Consider the following 26,390-nt stretch of genomic DNA (forward strand, 5'->3'; position numbering starts at 1 on the left):
CATTTGCGGCGAAACGGTAGTTGGGCTCGTGGTATCCGACTCCGATGGATTAGGCGTTGATGCAGGAGTGTCTGCTTTAGCGTCTCCCTCTTCATAGCTCTGCACTGCCCCCGTTTTGTCATCGACCGTTCGAGGCTGACCGCTCCGCGTCATCCTCATCAAACTTCCGCACTGTTTCCTTCGAGTAAAGGGGTGTCTTGTGTAACCTTTGCCGTACGCTAGTACTTTATACCGTACAATACTAGGCGACTCAAAGTAGACTTCCGAGCTTTGAGTTCTTCAAAAAAAGGCGGTGTGGCTCTTTAGCTGCGCGTATGTGACGAACCGCAGCTGACTGCATGATGGTTAATCTTTCTCGTATCCTTCTTGGTTCGCAGCCTCCCTGGGGTCGCTGCATGAGCCCGGCCCCCGGCCCTCGAGCAGCGCATCGTACCAACGCATCCGGGTGCTGTCGACGCCCAGCAGGGCTGTGACATCGCACCGTCGATACGCTCACCAGCGTAAGCGGAGCCCCAGCAGCGGCAGCGGTAAGTTATCGGACTTGATGAACCATTAGTAGAGTCACGCGCGAACTGCTCAGAAGCAGATCTCGTACGTCGCTGCATTGGTGCATTTTATCAACCAGCGTCACCAGGTGGAGCTCGCCATGCAGCGCAAGTTGAAAGCCGTATTCGCATCTGTTTTCCAAGCATTGGAAAATTACCTCGCGTTATGGTTATCAGTCTCTCTGGAGTGTATACCTGGAACCAGGTTCTATGGTCAAACAGTTGCTTTCGCCAATCGCCGATTTGGATCCACCGTCAAACTAAAATCTTCACGAGGTGTAGTCCTACTGTGGTCCGAATAATAATTGGTTCACAAGAAGGGCAGTATCTGTCTCACTTGTTCTGCGGACAACTAAACCGCGCTGTAGAGAAAGGAAGGAAAGTGGGAGTGAAAGTGGAAAGACAGAAAGAGGAGCCGTAGTGGAGGGATACGGAGTATATGTTTTTTTAATCCAAACGGTGGGTTGGAGCTAATCCAGAGTTTTCTTGAATCGTTCAGAAATAGTACCAACTTACAGGGCTCCATGCATCCCACGAACCAGTTCTTCAGACTGCAGGTCGTTCGAAACAGCGTCTACTCCTAAGGAGCGCAGCGCATTTGCGGAGCCTGTTCGAACCTCACAGCTTACAGCAGTGGTATGGTATACTGTTCTGCCAACTTTTATCAGTAGGTGTTCGCCGATGCGTTTCTGACTAATCACCTCCAGCAACCGAGACGAACCCGTGAGTTACAATGTCATGACTGGAGTGGGGCGGGGCGTTAGGCCAACACGAGACGTTCCGAAGAATTTGCAAAAACATTTCGGCTTAAACTATGAATGATGGAAGCAAAAAAAAAATGGTTACAAATTAGCTAAGAGTCCCTGAAAGTGCTTAAAGTAGAGCGCGGCTTCAGTCCGTGCATTCAATAAAAGTAGAGTCATTATTCCTGCAAGTCGCAGCAGTCGTCCTTGTGCTTCTTACCTTTTCTATCTCTTTAAACCCTCTTAAACCGCGGCGCACATGTAATGAACACGAAAAGGTTGCGCGTGAATTTATTGGTGCGGCGTGTTTTTGGAGCACAGTCCTTAATTAATTTGTACGCTCAGATTATGAAGGTAAACAGGGATCGAAGCTGTGGACGAGGTACATCCAAAAGCATGGCACGTTTCTGGTAACCGCAAAGAAAGAAAATAGACGGTGTAATAGCTCAGGCGAATTTGAATACTTGTGGTTTGGTTTGGTTTGTTAAAACTTTATTTCCCACAGTAGGGGTCCTGAAGGACACTTCGCCAGGTGTAGAGGGCAGCTCCCACGTCGGCACAGAGAGCCTGAAGCTCTCCGCCGCCGCGCGGGCCTCCTGGACAGCCCGAAGCTGATCATGTAGTGTAGCACTTTTTAACACTTTGTCCCAATGTTCCTTGTTCTTGGCGTAGGCGTCGCTCGATGCACAACCACACAGGATATGGTTTAAGTCTACACGGTCACTGAATCGTTCACACACATGTTGTCCGTCGTAGTCTGGGTCGATGTGCTTCATGCGCCAGGGGTTGAGGTATGAGTTCGTTTGGAGCAAGCGTAACGTGACTGATTGGCTGCGGGTTAATTTCTTATCCTGGAGGGGAAATGCTCGTCTGCCTAGATAAAAGTGCTTAGTGAGCTCACTGTACGTGAATAATTGATCTCTGTACTCGATATGTAGAGTAGCAGGGGAAACCGGAGGGACGCGGTCGATACTTCTGGTGCACAGCAGCGATAAATCGGCAGTCGAATATGTTGAAGTAGCTTGCAGTTGCACCCAGGAATCACCTTCAATTCCTGCCGCATCGCTTCTTGTTTCGCAATCGGGCGGGCCGCTTTTGGCGTTTCCGCTCGTTTGTTCAGACCGAAGGGATTGGAAGCGCTGTTTACGCTGTTTGCGAATTTTCTTACTTTTCCGCTGTAAAGTGCCACCTCGCGAAGCAAGAACAAAAACATTGTTCACGCATTCACCTTGGTATGCACACGTCACTAAAGTGCTATTTCCCTCTCACTGCATTCAAAGGGGGGGGGGGGCTAGCAAATGGGGCAGTGCAAAGAAAGCAGGAGTGGACTCTGGTCTCCTAAAACCAGCTGATATGACGGGACCTGCATTGAAATTGGAGAATTTGCATGCACGAATCGAACTACGCCATTTGCATTCAACTAGCATTCTATTCAGCTTTCAAGCGGAGAAGTGACGAGAGTTGTAAACAACTATATACTTACTTTATTTGGGATACTGGGATACTGTCTTACCAACATTTATTACAGGGGCAATCTTGGTAAGGAGCAACACGGTGAGATGGTAAGTTATGTGTCAGTCCTCGTCTTCTTTCATTCAGGAGAGCCGCTAAGAATGACTCTACGGACGGGAGAAAGTCAGCTTCCTTCCAATCAATCGATACAAACAAGGTCTAACTACCCTTTGTTATTAAGCACGCTGAAAAATTCATGCATAGTTTCAGTGAGCTATGCAACCTTCGTGGCATTTTTTTTTCTTCGAAAACCGTGTTGATTGCGAACAGAAATATCGTATTTTGAAAACAATAAAAAAAATGCTTCTTGATATATTGTATGCAGTAATTATGCGGCACAACAAGAAATTGAAATAGGTTTGAAATTTACTATACTCTGCCGGTAACTGGATTTGTAACCTTTGCAGTTAGCGGATCAGATGGCAGCTGATGTTACTATAGCGATGCATTAAACCTCATACAGAGATTCTGAGAAATCCACTCCGTCCGTATTTGACTACAAACATTTATACAAGACCCCGTTAGGACCAGATTTTTTTTTTTACATCTATGTTAAATAGCAGTGAAGATATTTCCCCGTCTGCGAAAATCATTTTCCAGCATAGAAGGCTCCTCAGTGCGCTTCGTGTTAAATATCAGTGAAAAGGTGCACCGGCGATGAAAAGCAAAATGGAAATATTCATTAAATGCCTCAGCAATTTTTGTGCAATTGCTAATTACACTGTCACCAAATCGACGTAGTGTAGTTTTTGTTCGCTGGAGGAAACTGGCGCCAAAATTGCCGCAGTTAATCTCTCATAAATTTAATCGCGTGACTCCGCGAGACCGGATGATATGGCCGAGTATGCAGGAGCTGCCAATTCGGGCAATCCCTTTCATATCGACCCGCCGCGGTGGCGCAGTGGTCACGACGCTCGGCCGCTGTGTTCAAGGATGCGGGTTCGAATCCAGGCCGCGATGACCGCTTTTCGGTTGAGACGAAAAGCAAGGCGCCCGTGTAAACCCCAGGTGGTCGAAATTACGGATGCCCTCCACTACTGCATCTCTAATAGCCTGATTCGCTTTGTCTTCTTATATCACCACGTGACAGTGATGTTGAAAATGCCATAATAGGAGCTCGCCTTCGTAGAGGTGCCCATATCAACTTATTGGTTTCGGGAAATGAATGGACAGTATTTGTAATTCCCGCGTAGAAATTGAGTTGAGCGGAGATTTCAAGAGGTGGCGCCACATGCCCCATAGTTTCGTATGGCCTTACTTTGGTAGATGGTTTTATATACTGAAATTTAGCTATCTTCGCTCCTTGTCGGTTTTTGCGGGTGGCTGAGAGATCAACAACAACGTATTCCATGTACACAAACTGCTCGAAATAAAAGTTCTAATATAACTGATCACATATCTGATTCGTATGTACACCGGCAAGCAGATATCCGCACCGGGCCCGAATGCCGTTTCGCTTCCCCACTGCGCCCTGACCGTTTGCATTGTGCTGCATAGGCTTCTAAGTATTTGATCTTGAAGATAACAAAAAAAAGAGACAAGAGTAGGCCCTGCAGCATCACGTCCAGTTTTCGTTCAGCATTAGGTAGTTGTTCCGTTAAACCTCTTTAGCTTTGTTTGATCATCTTTACTGGAAATATTATGCGACGCTTGTAACTATTGTGATGGCTTCTCTCCCTTTCTACTCGTGCGTTATCAACAACGTCCCTCGCTGTCAGACTACGCCACCTTAAATACGAAGAATGCTTGCGCACAATTACGGCGTTCCAAAAACGGGCTTCACACCACACACGTTGAGCGGCGAAGCCCACTTCCTACACAGGGTGCACTTCTCGCTCACAGGCACTGCCGAAGCGGCGCAGTGAATAACGGCTGAGGAGACAAAATTCAAATGTCTTCAGCAGTTATATGTAAAGAACTATAGGCACCTAATTTTGGGGTATGTGTTTTATCACTTATGATGATTCCTAGGACATTACTGTACACGGATCACCATGTCACATTCATCTACGACAGCTGAATAATCTATAATCAAAATTCTTTTCTCACCTGTTTCGGTTTCAGTTTCAAGAGCCAAGCGATGACTTTGATGTCACAGTTATGTCTAGGTTACGCGAGGGATGGAAATACAGCGATATAATCGTTGCTGTGTCATTTGAATTCACTACAATTATAAAGCCAACCTGCGTCAAGATCGGGAATCAAGTGAAGGATGAGCAATTATATCGCTTTTTTTTTTTTTTTTTTCGTGCCACGGCTCATGGTTGGTTGGTTGCACAACTTTTATTTCGATCGGAAATGGCCGGGCGTCCTCTTCCCCGCCCCCGGCACGCGTGCAGGGGAATACGGGGAGTCGTGTGCCCGCGGATTAGAGGCTGGCAGGTAGCCCTTGGCTTATTGCGGCCTCTCCCGCCAGATGGACGGTGCGATAGTGGATCGCAAGGTCCGCGCTTCGCAGCAGGGTATCTCAGGCTTCTCTAATTGTATCATTTTGTCCTATCCCTGGAGATTGTGGGCGCTCCCAATTTATGTGGTCGAGGATCCCTCTCGTCCCACAGTGTTTGCACAGATCATTGTCCCAGGTCTGGTAGTGCGTGAAACGCCCAGACAGAGTTCATGAACGTATTAGTTCGTACCCGCCTCCACGCAACAGCTTCTCTGTTGTTTCGGCTAACATCTGGCGGAGGTACCACTCTACGTCCCAATTTATAATGTTAGGTGATATCCCCGTAATTTTGCAGACGCTCGTCGTATGCCCAGTGTTCGGGGGGCTCGACGGCTACCCGGAAGTAGAGAGCTCGGGCTAGCTAGTGAGCCGCCTCGTTACAAGGGACGGCACCGTGAGTGGGTGTCCAAATTAACTGAATTTTCCTATTCAGCGTTCTTTGGGTGAGGATTTTGGCTGCCTCCGGGGATATCCTCCCCTTTCAAAAATTTGGTGACGTCACAGCCATCTCTCTGATATCGAAACCGAAACTGGTGAGAAAAGAAAATTCAATTATATATTATTTAGGGGTCGTAAGCGAAAACTGCGTGCGGATCAATATACAAGAATTCGGTTTGCTCTGTATATGAACCGGGCAAGGAACGAGGAACGTCGAGCACGCGCTGGATAACGACGAGCTATTAAAACGGGTGGATGCCCGTTCTTTTCTTAATCTGGCCCTGGTAAATCCTTCCAACTCGAAAATGATATATTTGGTTTCGTGACGTCAAACAACCCGTCAACCAATCACACGCTCGGAAACTCCCACGTGGGAAGGAATTAACGCCGGAGCGCCATTGCACTTCCAACCTAATTACTAGTGCCCAATCATGTCACCTAAAGATTACGACCTGCCGAAAGCATGCTGGGAATTTTTCAAGGCTGCGATGCTGCAGACTGATGGTGCAGGTGTCCCACCCAGTGCTTGTCACTTACAAACTACCACCTGCCAGAGGCGTACCCACGATTTTTTGACGCTGCGACTCTGTTGGCGTCGATTGCCAACAAGGGGTTACCAACACTCTCGCACTGAAAGCCTGGCATAATGCCGTAAATTTTTAAGGCTGCGAGGCTTCAGAATGGTCGGAAGCGAAGACGAACGTTCATTTTTTATTTTTATTTTTTTCGAGATAGAATGAGAACTTTCTAGCATTAAAAGAGCGAAGTGCAATAAAAATGGGCTTTGGGTGACAGTAATGGATTAGCGTTTGTTTTACAAAACACAAATGCAGCCACATAGCGCTCAAACAAGGAGATAACAGGGCACTTGTTTTGAAGCCACGGTGTTACTTCTAATTCCTTCGTCGAAGACTAGAGAAAGCCAGCACTGGAACTATTTGGGAGACAGTGCGACTATGGTGGAGGCAGCTTAGGCAGGTAAAAGAAATATTTGCATTTCACATACTGTCCGCGTTAAATTGTTTAGACGTTACCTACCTTTCTTCCCCCCTCTCTCTCTATCTCCCTCTTGATTGCACTGAGCAGAGGGTCTGAAGCAAATCATAAAACGCTCTTCCTCAGTCCGTAAGCAGGCTCAGGTCGCCTCATAAAAATGGGACCCCTGGGTGGTGGAAACATTTATAGATTCTTGCATAAATATGTATAGATCCTTGTATAGAGCATCTATAAATGATGCGTGGCAGGGAATTCGTCTTTGCAGGACCTTGCACAACTAGTTAGGTTAAATGAAGTAAAATTTAGCAGGGGGCTCCATCTCTCTGTTCTACGATGAAGCACATTACAATAAATGCTCCCCGTTCCCCAGGTCTTTGAGATGCGACCCAAGGCTGCAGTCTCTTAGCCCCCTCCTAAATCCAGCACTGTTCTTTCCATGCTTGCTGAGAGACGTTGTGCGCAGTCTGTGTCGTCATCAGCCCGTAATTTCTGTAATCTAGAGTTTCTTCATGTTCAATCAAGGGCTCTGATTTTTCCATCGGTGGTGGCGGCTACGAGCGTATCTTCAATTAATTTCACCCCCCCCCCCCTCCCCCCCCCCCTGCCTCATCATGCTGAGATTCGTGCCGGGACTCTACACTCGGTCGGCATCGAATGATACGAGTAGACGCGGCAGCGAGGCTTCTTCCCTTCCACAGAATGAGTCAGCACAATTAGAAAATCAGTCAACAATCAAAGGACACGTCATGGTTGCGCGTGATAGTATTCGACTTCAAACCTTAGCTTTTCTTTCATCGTGTCAGTATGCACTGGAGAGTGAGATATTTAATTAGTGGATAGCCCTTCATGTTCGAGGGTCGGTACCAAGGGAACCCTTGAAGCGTTCTTCAGGATCTTTCTCTTGTTCGGGTCTGATAAACGTTTCAACAGTGCGCGAGATACAGGTGCTGACACGTACGACTCTAGCCGAAGCGGCGTGCATAGACCTATACTTTATCTTAGATGGTCGTCTTTATATGAAAAGAAAGAATATGTAAAAGGCGTTGAACAATGCCCACAGTCGTCATTTTTAGTTTCTGACAACTGCCGGTCAGATTACAACATTGCAAATGTTTCATCAACCAACCCGGGGCTTATATAAAATGAAAGCATGGAGGCTTCGGTTAATGTATGAGGAGGAGGCGATGATTAAACGATAGCACAAGAGCTGAACTAGAATGTTTTGCCAGAAAATCTGCCGTTGGCTTTATTTGTCACCGAAAAATCCTGGGCATACCTCTCCGGTGATTATCGCCGGGCACAAATTGATGGTCGAACTGTGTGACGCTGGAAGACCACATAGGCGAGCTAAAAGAAGCGGTCAACTCGAGTCGCTATTTTTGAGATAGATTCCCACCATGATCCCCTTCTGGTCTCTTGGATCCCAAGATCGTCTAGTCTATATGTTTTCTTTTTATTTTATTTTTTACAATCGATCTTTCGATAGCATCGATAGTGCTGTCGACAGTTTTTCATCAGTATAGCATTTCCAACTACAGCCTCAAACAGAAAGGCTACACGCACTAAGGTCCCAATGATAACCAAGGGCCAAGAATGTTTTAAATGCGCCTTTAAGATGGTCCCACTTTGCTTTCGATTTGTCTCTCTTGTAAAATGTAGTCTTTGTCAAAAGTTTAGATATCAGGGGTTTTCATTCTGAGGAGCCACACCTTGTAGCTCGTAAAACATTCCGAGGTGAAGGCAAGAAGACTCCTTTGTCCCACCATCTCCAATGGAAAGAACTTCTACAAATTCTAAACGAGTGCCACTACACGGCTAATAAGCAGGCCCCTGTTTTTTAAACTTTTCTCTATTTGACTGTGCCTTATGATATGTCCCATGTGATTATATCCATAATGTAGTTTTTCTTTTTTTTTTCTCTGCAATGTGAATTCTTTCATGTGAATTCTTATGTTTCCCGTGTTGTTTTTGGCTCAGCACCGCACATGCGGAACCTGCGGTACGACTACTGCGGAAAAGTTGCTTTCTATTCTACTTCGCTTCGTATTTTCGCTCTCGTGATGATGGTGATGATCATACGGGCAGCGGATGGGCGTCAGTTTTGCGCCGTATTAGACAGATGATGGTAGTGGCATCCCAGTGGTATCGATTCTGTGGCTTGTACCACCTTGCCGTGTGAGATTTATGATTTATAGAGTTTCATGTGCCAAATCGACTCAGAATATGAGGTATTCCGTGATAGAGAGCTCTGGAAAGGTTCTTTAACGTGTACTGACATCGCACAGTACAAGGACGCCTTGCTTTTTGCATTTATCGAAGTTGTTTTGAAGCGAAAGCTTCTCAATGCTATGTAAAGCCACGCTTTGCATGCCTGATAATTTGATCTTCATTTGACCTTAAAGACGCAGGACAAACTGCTATGCGGCTCAGTTGTCCACAGAAAAATGTGGCAGATACTGTGCCTTTTATTTCCTGTAAACGAACACACTATGTAAGCGTGCTCGTGTGATAATTCGTGTCACCGCAGCTAAGTCCTTCAGCCTAACCTTGCGGACCACCTTGGTGTCACACCACAAGGCCATGACCCTGACCCTTTGGCTTTTGAGTGACATTTGACATTGGATGACCTTTAGTCACCTTTATACTCTGCCATTTTATCTTTGGGTGACTTTTCAAATATGGTTTGCGAGAGCGATGAATGAGGCGGAGCTTGTTTATTGGTCACGTGATTAAAGTCACTCCGCACCATCACGTGATGGAAACAGCCATAACGTCAGCTGAGGTATATGAGCGCTGAGCAATCGCGCCTTGGCTCACAGACAGCCATGGGAGACAACGGAGACGGCAGTGTGCTTAGCGCTTGCTCAATGGGAATCCTGCATAGATCTGGTCTTCACCAAAAAAACAAGTCAAGTCAAGTCAAGTCATCTTTATTTCAACATCACAAGGATGCTAGGGGCGCAGCCAAAAAGCCTATTAACGGCTTGACGAGGGGCTGCGCCCCTTACAAAAACTTGGTAACTTCGGCGTATGAGTTGACTATGCAATGAAATATAATTTTAACAGAAACAACAGGGCGAAATGGCACTTTCATATAATGTTTAACTAAATACTGTAGAAAAGGTGACATACGATTGCGGCAAGGAAGAGAAAACATACACGCAGTGTGGAAAACATATTTACAGAAATGCACACTTTCAGTGAGGTAATAAAAATAATAGCGTTATCTGCACACTGTAACTATTGAATTGTGTTTAGAAGAAGAGGCAAGGTGTAACAAATGCTCTGCCGTCCGTAATTTGTTCGGGTTTCTGGAATGACGAAATGATTTTTTGTACGAGTGCTGTAATTGTGAGACTTGCGTTCAAGTTTGTAGAGTTCCTTGAAGAAGATAGCTGTGTTTATGGCTGTAGTCCTGTAGCGCCTTAATAAAGTTTGTTCATATTGCTGCGGGATAGGAATTATATTCAATTTACAAAAAAACGCTTCTGTTGGTGCGTCTCGAGAAACGTTGACGATGATTCTAAGGGCTCGTTTTTGTAATCTATGAAGCTTGCTAACATTCGAAAAGGTGGCGGTCCCCCAAACCAAAAAGCAGTATCCTATAACAGAAGAAAATAGGGACTGAAAGATAATTTTTTTTACAGATTGCGGTAAGCAATACCGAAGCCTGGAAAGAATACCCACTACCTTAGCTATTTTGATAATCGTAGTATCTACATGTTTATTCCATGATAAATGTTCATTAAAATATACTCCAAGGCTTTTAAATTCCGGGACGAGCTCAATTTTTACCGAACCTAGCCACAGCGATAATCCCAGGAAATCAATGATCCTATTTTTGGGACGGAAAAGCATTGCTTTGGTTTTTTTGGTATTAATTTCCAAGGAGTTAATGGCTGTCCATTCATGGAGGGAAAGCAAACACTGATTCGCCTGCCCAAAGAGATCATATACATTAGTTGATTTAAAAAATAGGCTGGTGTCATCAGCATACATTAAAAATGTGCATTTGTTATCTAGACTAGTAACATCATTTATGTAAAGATTAAATAGCAGTGGACCCAATATGCTGCCTTGAGGAACACCAGCTCGTTGAGCCTGTATATCGGAAAGCTGATTGTCAATCTTGACCTGCTGACAACGGAAGGTTAAGTAAGATCGGATTAACTGAAGAAAGACGCCCCGAAAACTGTATATGTCTAGCTTGGCTATTAAAGTCTCATAGTTGATCCGGTCGAACGCTTTTGAAAAATCAACGAATATGCCCAGAACAAGCTCCCTCTTTTCAAATGATTCCAGTATTAATTCTTTCTGCACAAGAAGGGCGCTCTCTGTTGACCTGCCTTCTCTGAAACCATGCTGACATGTAGTTATTACGTTGTGTTTTTTACTAAAGCTAGCAATACGTTTAAACATCACCTTTTCTAGACATTTTGAGAAGACGGGAAGTATCGATATTGGACGATAGTTAGAGAGGTCGTTTCTGTCACCGCTTTTATAGATAACAGAAACCCTAGCCATTTGCATCCGCTTTGGGAATACTCCGTTTTCTAGGCAGATATTGAATATGTACTCTAAAACTTGGCTGATAATATCAATGACATATTTAAAGGGTTGCACCTGGAAGCCATCTATATCACGAGACCTGCTATTACGGAGGGTTGCGAAGTGACTTTGAATCTCATGCTTATCTGTCGGCGACAGAAACGCAGTTTCAGTGGTACGAAATTTTAGATATTCTGCAGAGCGTTGATCATGAGCACTCCTCACAACTGAAATAAAGTGATCGTTGAAGCGATTGGCCAGCTGCCTTCCGGATAACGCGCAGTCGCCTATTTTGATCGATGTACAAGTTTGGGGGTCTCTTTGAGGGTTTAAGATATTGTTAATTTCCTTCCAAACAAGATCGCTTCGTCTTACTGTATTGGAGTTGAATAGCTTATTCATGTAATCTTTCTTTGCTTGGCGAAGAAATGATGTTACCTGGTTTCTGAAATTTTTAAAAGCTTTAAGGTCATTGGGAGCTCTTGAAGAAAGGAAACGGCTGTAGAGTTTGTTTTTCTTTGTTATCATTTCGAGGCAGTCTCTGTTGATCCACGGTTTACGAGCTTTCCTTGACTTTTTGCAAGTTATTTCAGGAAAGCACTCTAAATATATGCTTGTAATTATCTTTATGAAAGTATCATACGCTAGATCTGGATCATTAATTTCGTACACGCACTTCCAGGACACTTCCTTAAGTTTGGCTCTGAATAGTTCTAAGGTATCTGGGTTTATCGTTTGGTATGTTTGAACTATTTGCTTCTTTCGTTGACGCTTGTTTGCACGATCAGCAAAGAGAAAAATTGGTAAGCGATCACTCAGTTGAGCACAGATTACACCAGATTGTGTGAATGTACACTGAACATTGGTGATAAAAACATCGATAGATGAGCCTGTATGCATTCTTGTTGGCTCCAAGATGACGTTTCGAAAACAGTTACAATCCAAAACCATATTTAATTCACGCTGTTCATGAGATGAAGTTAAAGAATCTATATTGATGTCGCCACCTAATATCAGGTTCAGCCCATTGTCAGTTATCCAGGACAAAAAATCGTCAAGAAACAAAAGAAAAGAAGACACATTTCCACCGGGAGGACGATAAACCACTGAAAACACATCTGAGCCACAGCGATAAGAAAGTATTTCATAGTCGTCGACTACCATGGAGAAACGAGGAATAACACAGCCATTAAAAGATTTGTTTAACATTAACATCACACCACAGTCTAAACTAATCTTCACCCAAGTTGAAACCATGCCTCACCACTTCTCTGACCATAAAGCTGTGTACATTGCGGTTAGTCAGCATGTACGCTTACCAATCAATGATCATTGATACTTGCCGTGTAGCAGCGACATGTAGATGATCTCAAGAATTTAGATGGCTATCGACTGATGTGAGAGGGGTATGTCACGTGCTGGTGACAAGGCCGAAGGCAACGATTGACGAGACAGGGATTGCACTGAAATAAACTCTTTTCTGAGCTGACAATTGCGTCCGCAGAACAATTAAGCAATTCGACGGCGGCGATAGCACAAAGCGTGCTCGGCGCTTGTCGAACTATATACCAACGCCTGGTGCTCTCGCAAGCGCTCAATTTAAATATGTCGAAGAAACATCTAAATAAAGCCGCCAAAGGTGACAAGAACAACATGGAACAAAGTGGAAGCAGACGCGAGTGGCTGCAATCATTCAAGATAAATCTCGGTGTATCTTGCGCGACGAAGAAAATAGCAGAGCCGCGCCCAGTGGCTTCGAACGGGCGTAAACAGAACAAAGCGTTCGCCGCATTGCCTAGCCATAGATCATGGTTACGAGCTAAGTGACAAGGCCTGCGGCTTTTAGCGAGAACAAATAAAATTATAGTATTTCGCGATAGGTATTAGTGCTTAGTTGAACAGAAACAATTCGCCGATTCAAAAATGAACAATCAGGAATAGATAGTGTTACCCACATTAGCGATGCGCGGAATTAAACTTCAACAGTCGATGTTCAAAGTTCTGGATTGATGAACCAAGGCCAAGGTTTGCAGAAGTGCCGTTTCTATATTATTTGGCTAGTTATCACAAGAAAAGGCAAGACAGCGAGGAACTGCGTAAATTATACGTGTGAAATTTAAGGAACACTTCATTTACCAGCCTGTAAGTCAGCTTTTGAAAAAGAAACTGAGATATGTTTGTAATTAGTTTACACTACGGTGGCAGATGAATGTTTCTTCCGGGAACAGCGTAGCACATGATCCTTGATGCGGTATGACATAAGTTGCCCGTGTATAAAGCATTCCATGTTGTTTTATTTTTGTCGTCAGTGCAACAATTACCAGCCAAATGCTTTCAAGCGTCTGAATCAGTTAAATTCCCAGTTCTAAACTACCATACCACTTCACGGCATATTCTAATGCTAATTCTGAAATATTAGTGCACTGATCTCAGGCTTCGCGTGCGTGTGGCATGATGTTCGTAAAGAGCAATAATTCTCTTAATGATGAATAAGTGTGGTTAAAGCAAATGTGCGTAAAAGAAAGAAAGCGGGGAACGTTCAGGGAGTTTGTTGCCATGGGTCAGGGGCAAATTTAAAATTCAATTTAAAAATAAATCTCATCGACCCTCAATTTTTCAACAAAACAAATCTATGAAATGAACCGAGCAAATTTCAATGACTAAACCTATAAGTCCGCCTATTGCGTGTAAAGTGTAATCAAATATGGTTTTAAGACAAACCAAGGAAATACCTTATCTTTTCCTTTCTATTCATGCACCACCGATCATTTGTAATTAAAAGCAGCATTTTTTTTTATGCTCTACGTCCCAATACTTTTCTGTGTTGAAAGTCATTTTTTTTTCTCACACGAAACAAAAACGTTCCCTAAAGAAACCACAAAACACAGTATTAGCACCCCTCACACAGCATGAGAAGCCACAATCAAGGGAATAACGCCTGAGGAGCTAGAAAGGAAGCTAAAGAACAAAGGCACCAAGCACGAAACATTTCGGCAGTCACGATAAGGCATTTGCAGATCGCAAATTTCATTGGGATTAAATGGTCGCGCATAAATGAAAATTGTAGCACATTGCGACACTGATCACGTCATCGCCAGACAGCGGCAGCTACTGAATTACGGAGCTTACAACCGTTCGAGCAATGAAAGAGCATGTGTAGTTAGCGCTTCATGTCGAAATTGGATTAGGCGCTTAATTTTTGCAATGAATTAACACGAACCGATAGCAGAACGCACCTGACAAAGCGCTTAATCATAGTGCCGAATCCTTAGCGTTAATTGTTTATAATCATAGCAAAATTTAGCGTCAAATTCAATGGACTAATGTAACCGCAGTCACGGATCGAAAACACCACACCAAAGTCATACGACAAGCGGCCACATATATTGTGGCGGTGGTAGTCCCGGCTTCCGGTTCAATATTTTGGCACGAATTTTCCCGTGACTGCGAGGACGCCTGAAAGCTGTGCAATTTAGTAGCACAGACATACAGCGGCGCTTAGGTTAGTGTAATGGTCTGGCAAGTTTGCAACTTGCCCCACCAGATGGGAAATCCACTAAAAAGACACCACACTTCAATTACTACGTCCAGCTTTAAAATGCTCACCAACTGGGCCTCGCATTGCAACCTGTCTGTTATCATGGTTTAGGTCGCTTGTCGCCTCTGCTGCCGAAATCCGGTTCTGGTCGAGGCTTCGACCTCCGGACAACGACAAAGCTTCCAACTACCAGAGTTGCAGATAATGGCAAGTCTTTTTTCTTTCTGCCGCCAGGATCCGCTTAACCTAACTCTGTATCTGGTTTCATCGCACCGTCAATCCTTCTCCTGCAACTAAAGCGTCAACTGATCGGCCGTGGAAGTACTTCCAGATAACGCCGATCCTTTCGTCACGCTACGCGACATAGATCGTAAGCAGATCGTCATCCGTCAACGTCCTTGACCATGAACCAAAGAAGAACAAAAAAAAAAAGGAATGAAACGGGCATTTTGCAGGTTGAAGGTGACTTCCGCCATGGGCCTCACCCCCCCCCCCCAGCCCCCTTACCCCCCCCCCCCCCCCCCCCATCGCCAATACATCAGCATTTCGGGCTTTGGTTTCTCGCTCGCTAAGATCGCTGGCTTCCTGATCGCTAGTTTGTTGTTTGTGGCGGTGCCGCGCTCCTCCCGTTTAAAGACGCGCGCGGTGGCTGTACGCGCTTGGGTCCGCGAAAGTTGCGTGCAATTATGCGCTGTATACCCTCGCCATCTGGGAGCATGGTGCGGTTGTATGCCCGACGTGTCAGGAGCATCTTGGTCTTCTCGACACTCATTACGCACCTCTGAACCGATAGTATAGACGATTTCGGCTGACTGAATCGCCTCAATGATGTCTTTCGATGATTTGATTAGGCTGCCTAATTATTTGTTTGATCGCGCCGTTTTGCATGGTACGGTGAGATAGAGAGAAACTAGCATCTCTTTATAATTGGAAATGTACACTTCCTGCGCGTTGTTCGTGAATTTCATAGATATTGCGTAAGATTAGGCATGGAACCGCTCTCGACTTTACAGCTGAATAGAGCTCTTTTTTTTTTTTTTTTTTGGTCATGTTTCTGCCTTGCTGGATACAAAGTGCAATTTGAAATTGGCCTTGGAACATCGACAACAAAACGCGCGTTAAATACTGGTAAGGCCAAAATATTACGGAGCGCACTTTAAATGTTCGAATTTTTCTTACGCGTGCTGTAGAGAAGGTCGATGTTACTATGGTTCATAGGCGTGCGCACCAGCGGCACGTGCTAAAGTATTGATAATGTAACGAAGTGTTCGCACGTTGAACTTTCTTGACGGCACGACGGCTCCGCCGCATTGAAGAAAGGGACCAGACGATTTCGTTTGATAACACAAGTTAACTGAATTTAATAAAGATGAACTCAAACAATAATTAAAGCGAATCCAGTAGTACCAAATAAACAACTAATTCGAATTAACAACACATCAGTCCGCCAACGCGACATCTTCCGAGCAGGGGTCCCGAGCAGCAGCTCGGATGGTCGCCGTCCTCCCTTACTTGCCGCCAAAACCCCTCTGTCCACGTTCTTCAGGATTCTCCAGGCAGTGTTTGTTACCAGGCGGAAATGCGCTTATCGGAGCCAATGAGACGACTTTCTTTACAGCTGAGAAACCAATAGGACGCCGGTGCCCGCGAGGTTGTTTCCTGGCGAGCACCGCGTGAATTTCTAGAAGACGCGGCGCATCTCCGCCTGGCACCCAAACACACAAAAGGTAAACCAAAACACATGGGCCGCAAGGACGCAGACGGCACAAAACACAAAGCTCCGTCCGTGCTCTCAGCCGTCGCCCCCAAGCCCTCAGGCGTTAACCGGTTGGGACGCGAGCTTTCAACAGCTCGCCTCCTTCACAGCCGTTAACCATTTTCCGAACGGCGTACATCGTGAATACCCCCCCAAGAAGAAGGGGAAAGCACAGCGACGCCGTGCAAAAGAAAAAAAAGGACCGCTCCCCGGCTGTGCACGGGTCCGGAAAACGGCGCGCGACATAGGCATAGCTCGCTATGCGACACCTCCCCCCTATGAAAAAGAGTGTCCCACTCGGTCACAATCATGCCCGTACAAATAAACCGCAAGGAAATGCTATGAATAACTATGTACAAGGTTCAAAAATGAAATTACGTCTACCGGATAGGACCACACAACAATACCAAAATTGAATAAAATATACGCAATGCCGAAAAAACGAGAAAATATAAATGTCAGGTGAAACAGATTACAACCAGGAAGGTAGAGAAGAACACTTACACGCAATAAAACATTGGCATATCAGTCAAAATGTTACAGGGCACACTCAAAATGTCCACTTGCACGTATTCACACAAAACACAAAACATTCGGGAGTATATACAAAGTCACGGCGGATTAATTAACACTTCCGTCCGCGCTGTAATACATCTCGGTATCACTGTCATAATCGGTCCTTACTCCTTTGGGGTTGGTGCGAGTTCCCGTGGGTCTACACTGAAATGTTGATTCGGAGTATGAATATGTCTCAGTCGCACTTCCAGCAGAGGTACCGCGATCACTGTTTTTCACGGTCGAGGCCGCTACACGTTTTGGCCTTGCGGAGACACGAACACAGCGCTCAAACGCATGCACACCATCACCACGATCACCGTTTGCTGACTCGTCGTCGGCGTCCTCATCAGAAGCAAGCCGTGGGTGGTAGTGTTTCAGACGTTCAGCGCTGACGACATCCCGCTTTCGGCCGGTGCGATCGATGACCTCCCAGTTATTTTCTGATACCTTCCGGAGCAGACGGAACGGCCCGTGGTATCTGTGGAGCAGTTTGGTGGTCTTTCCTTTCGATCGAGAAGGCGTCCACAGGTACACAAGGTCTCCCGGATAGAAAACAGCATCCCGTCGTTTGGAGTCGTATGCCCTTTTGTTCTTTTCTTGCCGGTCTTTCTCACGCTGAGCTACGACTTGGCGCGCCTGGCGAAGCCGGTGCACCACCTTGTGAGCATCCACTTCGTCACAGTCGACCTGCGCGACACCGAGGGTCACCTCAACAGGAAGTGTTGGCTCGTGTCCGTGAAGAAGAAAAAACGGTGAAAAACCTGTCGTTTCGTGTTGCGACGAATTATAGGCGAAAAGAACATAAGGCAGGAATTCGTCCCAGTCCCGATGATGCGAGGAGACATACATGCTGAGCATGTCGGCCAGCGTGCGGTTGAAACGTTCGCACAAGCCATTGGTTTGCGGGTGGTACGCTGTTGTTTTCACGTGGTCTGTACCCATGGCTTTAAATATTTCCTCAATCAAGGAAGCAACAAAATGTTGTCCGCGGTCCGTAATGATGCGGCCTGGTGCCCCGTGGCGTAGGACGATCTCTCGCACAAAGCCCTGCGCGGCCTCAGCAGCTGTAGCCGCCGGGCATGCAACTGCTTCGACCCACTTCGTGTGGTAATCAGTCATCACGAGGATGTAGCGGTTTCCGGATTGACTCTTCGTAAATGGCCCCAAAAAGTCCATTCCAACCTGTTTAAAAGGCATTCCCACCGGGGGAAGAGGCTGGAGAAACCCGATTGGTTTGCCCGGTGGGGCTTTGCGCGTCTGGCAGTCAGGGCAAGACAGCACGTAGTTTGACACCTGCGCGAACATCTTAGGCCAGAAGTAACGCCTACGTATCTTCTCCCATGTGCGCTTGACCCCGAGGTGTCCCGCCGTGAGATCATCGTGGCAGCCCCTTAGCACCTCTGACCGCAAACATTTTGGTACAACCAGTGCGTCGTAGTCTGACTCGAAACCTTTCGCTCGCCTGTGCAACACACCGTTGATCATTCGAAAACACCGTGCCGTTTTTTTCAGTGTTCTGGCAACGGGTGAATCCGGGTTCTCCAGGTGTCTTATCACTTCCCTCATCCAAGGGTCTTCCCTCTGCTTCATGCCTACATCCACGCGACCTAGCACAAGCAGCGGTGCAAAGTTATCTTCACTAACCGGTGCCGGCTCGCGTGGCAGGCGAGAAAGGGTGTCTGCATCTGCGTTCTTCAAACCTGGGCGGTGTTTGAGAGTCAGGTCAAACTCTTGCAACAGCAGGGACCATCTCATGAGGCGTCCATTCGGATTCTTGACATTCATCAGCCATGCGAGGCTGGCTTGATCTGTGATCACGGTGAAGTTACTGCCGAATATATAAGGTCGAAACTGCCTACAGGCGTAAACGACAGCCAGACATTCCTTTTCTGTGGTGCTGTAATTAGCTTCCGCTTTGTTGAGATGACGGCTGGCGTAGGCGATGACATGTTCCCGACCCTCGTCTTTTTGAACCAGCACAGCACCAAGACCGTAGTCACAGGCATCCGTATGGATTTCGATGGGCTTGCCTGGCTCGAATTGACGCAGAACTGGCGCCGTAGTCAGCTTCTCTTTGAGCGCTTGCATGGCCGCCTCGCATGCCGTGTCCCACTCAAACGAAACATTCTTTCTTGTCAAATTAGTCAAAGGTCGGGAGATTAGGGAGAAATCCTTGATGAAACGCCGATAATAATTGCAGATTCCCAGGAAACTCTGAACTCCTTTCTTGTTTTTTGGCGGTGGGAGCTTTTCGATCGCGGCTATTTTGTCCGGATCTGGTCTGATGTTCTCTCCAGTCAGCACGTGCCCGAGATACCTGATTTCTTGTTGCGCGAAGCTGCATTTTTCCGGCTTCAGACGCAAGTTGGCTTCATCAAGAGCGCTTAACACCTTTTCCAAGTCCTCTAGGTGAGTTTTCATGGTCTTCGAGAAAATGACAATGTCATCCAATTAGGCCAAACACACCCTCCAGAGAAGACCACTCAAAACTTTGTTGATCATCCTCTGGAATGTCGCGGGAGCATTGCACAGACCGAAAGGAACGACATTGAACTCGTACAGACCGGAGCCGCATGCGAATGCTGTCTTCGACTTGTGCTCTTCACGGATTCCTACCTGCCAATAGCCTGAAGTGAGGTCAAGCGTCGTGAAATATCGGGAACCCTGCAGCAGATCCAAAATGTCATCGATTCGCGGTAATGGGTGCACGTCTTTCTCGGTAACCGCGTTCACCCTTCGGAAATCAACGCAGAAACGCCAACCTCCCTGCGGCTTTTTCACGAGAACGACGGGCGATGACCAGGGACTGTGCGACTCTCTGATCACTCCGTCACGAAGCATCTCTTCCACTTGCGCTTTAATGACCTCCCTCTCGAAGGGTGAGTGGCGGTACGGATGTTGACAAATGGGTGCTGAGCTGCCCGTGTTTATAGTATGCTCCGTTACGTGAGTGCGCTGAATCGGATTGTGCTCGCCGGTAAACAGGTGACGAAACTTATGAATAACGGACAAGAGCTCATCTCTCTCAGATGGCGTCATGTGTGGCCCAGTTTGGACGTCAAAGTCCTCTGTCGCAGTGGGGTCGTGTGGCACGGCGAGTCCGAGTTGCGCCTCATGAAGTGATGTGGCCCAGCCGATCTTCGCGTCGCGATGTACCACTATCGGCAGCAAGGTAGGGTTTGCAACACGGACGATTCCGATCCCACCAACCACGTTCACGACGGTCCGCGCCACCTGCAGTCCACTTCTAAGGGTTGACTTTGGCTCGACAAGCTGAATTCCGTCTCTCGGTATGTGTACCCTTAAAATGGCTTCCGTACGAGGCTCGATGGAAACTTGGTCTTTACTTCGTGCAGTGACCACATTTGACTGCGATTGCACGCTAGTATCGAGGTGTAGCGGGTACACTTCACTCCCTATTTTTAGTTGTTTACGGAGGAAGTCAATCAGCAGGTTTGCCTGCCGGCAAAATGGGAGCCCTCCTATCAACTCATAAGGGCAGTCCTTGAGGACAATGAATCTTACGCTGAATCTGGTCGATCCGAATTGAAGCACTACTTCTGTTTCTCCTACAGGTGCTAATAAGTCTCCGCTGATTCCTTTGATAAAAGCAGTGCCCTCAGTTAGTTCGACTTTTGAAGCAATTTTAGCCGCGAAGCTGGAAGAAATGATGTTTACGGAGGCGCCAGTGTCGATGAGAAGGGTGGTCTTCAAATTATTGGCCTCGACTTGGACCGTGAGGAGTTGGTCTTCGGTCATCACGCTCACAGATCGGCCAGGCTGACCACCTAAGCCCGGCCGTTCCCGTTTCCCGGATTGGGAGCCTGCTCGTCGCGCGCCTTTCTCTGTTCGCGGTCCTCGTCTCTCCATCGCTGGCGACAATTCCGAGATATGTGACCGCTTCGGTTACAGTAGTGGCATCGCGACCGTCCGTCGTCGTCACGCGAGGTTCTCTGGGGCAATGGCGCGCGCCTACGAAAAATTTCTTCTTCCATTGTCTTTAGACGTCCGGATAATGATTCTAGAGAGGCGGCGATCGCCTTGAAATCTTGCTCACCTGCGAGCCTTTGTTGTTGACCATGGAAGGCAGCAGTGTAGGTGGGAAGTAGGTGGTGCTGCCCAGATCCCGGCACAGTCAACGGACGAGGCTCGTTGTTAGCGCTGCCAGCTGTTGGCAAGATGTCCGAACTACAAACACAGGGTCCCGTTGCCAGGTAGGTGGTGTTTGCTGCGGTGGCCGGCAGCACCCGGGAAGTGAAACCCATCAGCGCGGCCCTACTGAGGCGTTGCAGTGTCTGCAGGAAGTCGGCGCAGCTGGACGGATCGGATATTATCATCTTCTCCATTGTCGCCGGTTGCAGGCCCCGCAGCAGATGACGCAATTTGTCTTCTTCCGGCATTTTGCGGTCGACCCTGGCGCACAGCTGCAGCACATCATAAAAATATTGCTCCGGAGTCTCCGACGGCAGGTGTATTCGATTCTGCAGCCGAAGGTGAGCGATTTCCGTCGCGTGGCGGCTGCTGAAGCAGGTCTTGAGCTTCGCCGCCCAGTCACTCCACGAAATCGGCGCACCGGTAAGCAGCTGTGTGGTGTGCCACTTCTTCGCATCGCCATCAAGGGAAAGGTACAAAAATTTCACCTTTGTGTCGTCGTCCCAAGCGTTCAACGACGATACGTGCTCGTAGCAGGTCAGCCATTCCGCCACGGACTCCTCAGGGGTTCCCTTAAAAACAGGAGGGGGGATGGACATCCTCTGTTGAGAGCTCGTCATCGTAGCGAAGTCAGCTGTCGCCTGCATGTCCGGATCACTCCTGAGATGGGGGCGCATCTCCGGTAGAGCGGGGTCGTCGTTACCACGCACCTTCCACCACTTGTAACGAAGTGTTCGCACGTTGAACTTTCTTGACGGCACGACGGCTCCGCCGCATTGAAGAAAGGGACCAGACGATTTCGTTTGATAACACAAGTTAACTGAATTTAATAAAGATGAACTCAAACAATAATTAAAGCGAATCCAGTAGTACCAAATAAACAACTAATTCGAATTAACAACACATCAGTCCGCCAACGCGACATCTTCCGAGCAGGGGTCCCGAGCAGCAGCTCGGATGGTCGCCGTCCTCCCTTACTTGCCGCCAAAACCCCTCTGTCCACGTTCTTCAGGATTCTCCAGGCAGTGTTTGTTACCAGGCGGAAATGCGCTTATCGGAGCCAATGAGACGACTTTCTTTACAGCTGAGAAACCAATAGGACGCCGGTGCCCGCGAGGTTGTTTCCTGGCGAGCACCGCGTGAATTTCTAGAAGACGCGGCGCATCTCCGCCTGGCACCCAAACACACAAAAGGTAAACCAAAACACATGGGCCGCAAGGACGCAGACGGCACAAAACACAAAGCTCCGTCCGTGCTCTCAGCCGTCGCCCCCAAGCCCTCAGGCGTTAACCGGTTGGGACGCGAGCTTTCAACAGCTCGCCTCCTTCACAGCCGTTAACCATTTTCCGAACGGCGTACATCGTGAATACCCCCCCAAGAAGAAGGGGAAAGCACAGCGACGCCGTGCAAAAGAAAAAAAAGGACCGCTCCCCGGCTGTGCACGGGTCCGGAAAACGGCGCGCGACATAGGCATAGCTCGCTATGCGACAATAAGGTGGTTTTGGTCGAAGGTGTTGAAGCCAAATATATATTTGTCTCATCTGCAAAACATCGAAGTCTAAAAGTCCTTTAAATGTTAGCGGATAGTTTTTTATTGGAGTAAAAAAAAAAATCATATACCAAGCATTCCAATGGTAATGATCTTTAATGTGCTGTGAAATCTATCTTTTGCGGCTGAGACGAAAATCCTTCGACTCCAAGCATTTCGACCAAAACTATACTTCCTAATATTCGCTAAGTAACCCACGCTAAATGCTTTTATCGGCGAGACGTACTGCGTATTATTATTATTATAGACTGGGCTGCGCGTAGTACCATGCTGGCCACTTGGTAATCTAGGATTTCATAGTTGCATGTCCCTGCAACCTGAGCTCCCAGGCAAGGCAATAGCTATAACGGTCAATACAAATTGTATGGCCAGTCGCATTGTCCAGCGCTGCATACAACTATTACCCTCCGTGATCGTCGGTAGCCGCTTCCCGGCGAGTGCGGGCATTACGACAGAGGACATCCACGCAGTCGGGTGCGTTTACGCGAGCCGACGCTGCAATTACGTCATCTGTCACACGCCACGGAGTGGTTGCTCCCCCCCCCCCCCCCCCTTCTTCCCCTCTTCCCCAATTCCACTCTTCGCTGCTGCCCGGGTTCGGCAGCGGTGGCGGCAGGCGCGGCGATTGTCGGTCCGAGGATAGGAATGACCTCTGTTGCCGGTTGCAAGCGGCCAACCACCTCGATGTGCTCTTGTGCGTACGTATGTTGCCCGTACGGCGGGGGCCTACCGGACCACCCTCCGGCGGCTGAGCCGACGTCTACGACTCAGACCGCCATTGCAACAGTGTATTCAAACAGATGGCCTAGGTCTGATACGTTTCTAGCTGAAGGATGCCAATGGAAAAGGACGCCAATTGAAGAGGAGCGCGAAATTTCTCGCATGATTTGCTCTGGTCCGCCGGGCAACCTTCTTATGCCCCGCTCGGGCTGTTTGCACGCTGCCGCACCGGAATGTGCGCTGTTTTGGGGGGACTGCTGCGCCTCCAGTGCCGGTTTCAAGTTCTCTCCCCCCCCACCCCTTATTCCTACCTCCGTTGATCTCGCGTGCAGCGAGACTCCGCCTCTCCAGCGTCCCTATGTATAGTTTAATTCAGGCAATTTTCTACGGTACGCAGTTGAACGAAAAAAAAAACAACATCATGTACTACCCTCCCCTTCCGCCCCCCGCTCCTAGATATGCATTATCTAAAGCTTTCTTATCTAAATCTCTAATCTAATCTATCTAAACCGACTCTATCAACTGTGCTCTCTGGTGGTGCAGTGAGAGTTTTCGCTTTTTTTTTTCTCTCATTTAAGTTCGCTGCACACGCACACAATATATCGGCGTAAGCTTTATAGGAGTATACAAGATAGGTATGATCTCGCTATTGCGTGGTGCTGGGCAGGTTGAAGTACTTGCCGTCCAGTAGTTATACCAGAGAGGCAGAAAGTTTGCTAATTCATCAGTGGTGTATGGACGCCAAGTGTAAGGAGCCGATCGGTAGACGCGGTGAGGTGTAGCCCATAGCGTCCGCTTTTAGGCCATGCAGGAATGGTGCCGAAATGCTTGAGGTCGCCCTTCCGTAGCTTGAGATACGTGATTGCGTAGGCTGTACGGCTAACGACAAAGACATGAATTATTCGGAGGGTGTCGATCATTATCGTTCATACCAGGTCATACCTACTCGTATATCGTCATATCCACTCAGTGTTTTATTAATTTGGGAATGTGTACCTGTAAGTAGAAACACAAATGTTCGTTCCCTTTCTTTCTACCCCTGCATCACGTATTTTCGTAAATAACCTTGTTTTGTTTGAAGAAAAAGCGTTCGTTGTTTATGACTAGTGCACATACAGTAAGGTCCACTGTAAAAGGGAACATGACCCCACGTGGCTGCATCGCTTTGCAAAACTCTCTCACGAGAGCCGGTGAAAAACAATGGCAGAAGGTGCACGTGCAGTAACCACCGCTGACTGCTCTTTTCCAGCATGCATACAGTGCTGCCCTACTGAAAAAATAGTACGCGACAATTACCTCACATTTTATCACACAATCTCACACAATTCACATACGAAATCACATACAAGTCACATATAATTGCATAAGGTGTTATAGTTTCTTGTACATTATCATAAATTATGTACGGTATTTTATGATGATGATGATGTGCATCGTATTAGAGTCTATGTGATTAGATTAGATTTTATGAGGTTATTGCCCCGTAGAACTTTTGGCTTTTCAGTAGGGTGTCCATTCTCGCCAGCCTTTCGATGGCAGTGTTGTGCGATGGGTGTAGGCCATACGATCGTAAGTTCCCTGTACTATACATGTCTCTCAGTCAGAATGCTCGAGATTTAATTCCCGTGAAATCCAAACTAATTCAATTTGCTTTTCAAAAACCCAGGAGGGGGGGGGGGGGGGTAATCCTTTTCACCCCTAATCTGGAGCGATAGCCGAATGATGATTTTCCTGATTGTATTCGCCTAAACCTTTTCAATTATAGTAACAACGTTGTAGTGCAATGTTTATACTTAATCACAGTTAACTAATTTACAGTAATTACATCAGACCTGCATTTTTTTATTATTAGTATAACCACCCGGACTATTTCCACTACAGGGCGAAGGCCTCTCCCATTTTTCTTCAATTAACTCGGTTCTGTGCTAGCTCCATCCACTTGACTCCTGCATGCGAACTTCTTAACCTCATCCAGCGAACTAGTTTTCTACCGCTCCCTGCTACGCTTTCCTTCCTTTAATATCTAATTAGTTAATATTAGAGCCCATCGGTTATCCCCTCTTCGCACTATGTCCTGTCCATGCCCACTTCTTGATTTCGGCTAGAATGTCAGTAACTTGAGTTATTTCTCTGACCCACTTTGCTCACTTCCTATCTGTTAACGTTATGCCTACCATTTTCCGCTCCATGACCCTCTGCATTTGCTCAACTTAAGTAGAATCCTTTTCATTAACCTCCATGTTTCAGCCCCACAGGTCAGTACCAGTAGAATGCAACTGTTACACACTTTCCTCTTGAGCGATACCGGAAAGCAGCTAGTCATAATGTACAAATACCTTCCAAATGCGCTCCATTCCAATCTTAGTCTCCTATTTATTTCCCTTTCGTAGGATCTGCGGTTACTACCTGTCCTAAGTAGACATATTCGCCTACCACTTCCAGTGCTTCGCTGCGTATTTTAAACTGCTGTTCCTTTCCCAGGCTAATCAACACAACTTTAGTATTGTACATATTAATCTTTTGATCTACATTTCTGCTTTTCCTGTCTAGATCATAAATCGTTAGTTGCAATTGGTCCGCTGAGTTATACGCAAACAAGGCAATGTCATCAGCGAACCGCAGGTTACTGACATATTCTCCATCGACCCAGATGCCTAACTGCTCCCATTTCATGTCTTTGAATACGCCCTCTAGCAAGCTGTAAATAGCACTGGGCAGATCGTGTTTCTTTGCCTAACACTTTTCTTAATTAAAATTTATTGTCACTTTCTTTGCGCAGAACTATGGTTACTGTGCAGCCACTATAGATATTTTACAGTATTTTCACACAAGAAAGACTTATACCCTGATCTCACAGTGTCTTCATGACCGTTGTGGTTTCGACCGAGT

Source organism: Amblyomma maculatum, chromosome 5, assembly GCF_055883805.1.
Source record: "Amblyomma maculatum isolate TAMU_Amacu chromosome 5, ASM5588380v1, whole genome shotgun sequence".
NCBI lineage: Eukaryota > Metazoa > Arthropoda > Arachnida > Ixodida > Ixodidae > Amblyomma > Amblyomma maculatum.